This window comes from Penaeus monodon, chromosome 20 (assembly GCF_015228065.2).
Source record: "Penaeus monodon isolate SGIC_2016 chromosome 20, NSTDA_Pmon_1, whole genome shotgun sequence".
Lineage (NCBI taxonomy): Eukaryota > Metazoa > Arthropoda > Malacostraca > Decapoda > Penaeidae > Penaeus > Penaeus monodon.
Window position 1 is genome coordinate 19,309,325 of NC_051405.1, and position 980 is coordinate 19,310,304.

Here is a 980-nt window from a genome sequence, read left to right on the forward strand (position 1 = left end):
GACTATAATCTGAACATGAAAATTGAACCCAATTAGAGTTCTCACAGATGTCAAATTTTCTTTGTTTATCTATGCACTTATTATTAATCAAAAGTAAAATCTTTTGTTAGAATACTGTAATAGAACAATAGGTGTGCGCTCCTTGGATGAGCTGGCTTGTTGCAATTCCTGCCAAAACATATACATGTATTCAGAGGGGGTTACCACCTGGGGCCCCTACCTGCTTTCCTAGTAGGGAGGTAAAAATAACTACAGGATCTCAGTTGATAAAGAAAATAATCCTATCAGCAGTCAAGTTTGTTTTTCACTCGTTCTTTCAAGACCATATAGTTGCAGAGTGAAATAAGTTTAATCATTTATGTGATTCATGTGCACAGGAAATGTTCTTTATTCATGGCATATCCAAGGACAGTGGTTATGACACATTGACAAACCTATGATTTTGTTTGCTTTTCTAGTTGTGTTGCTCATGTTTGTTTGTTGTACAGTTTGTGATGAATTTTAGCTTTAGATGCTGGGATTAAGATCTTGTTAATATGCCCATACTCTATCACAGGTAGCAACAGGTTATTCAGGGAGTGGTAAGGCCTTCTTTGGTTGGAAAAATATTTCAGTTCTCCTCAGATGCAGTTAAATTTTTTGTACTTTTGACAATAACTTCTCAAGTTACATACATTGAACACTTGGCATGTTATTTCTTGCCATTTGTGTTTATATAATGATTTTAATTAGCTGAGAAGGCTTCACAAGAAAGTTTTCAAAAAGTTTTGAAAATGCAATGTTACATATTTTCTTGCAGCTTTTTGCCTGTAACTTGGACCTCTGTGAAGTATAGCCTAGTCTTGATATAGGAAAAAATGTTACTGATAATGAACCATTTTTAGTTATAACATGATACTAGTGAGTGTAATGCTGACATGCCAGTTAAGTTGTTGATCTTCCATGTAAGGAAACTCATTGAACTGCACTACATCTATTGT

General features: G+C 34.5%; 1 protein-coding gene across 1 annotated transcript in view; it reads left to right on the forward strand.

The window, feature by feature from the left end:
- Positions 1–980, forward strand: part of LOC119585683 (exportin-2-like) — a gene marked incomplete in the record, with an annotated part of 15,193 nt that overhangs the window by 2,160 nt on the left and 12,053 nt on the right.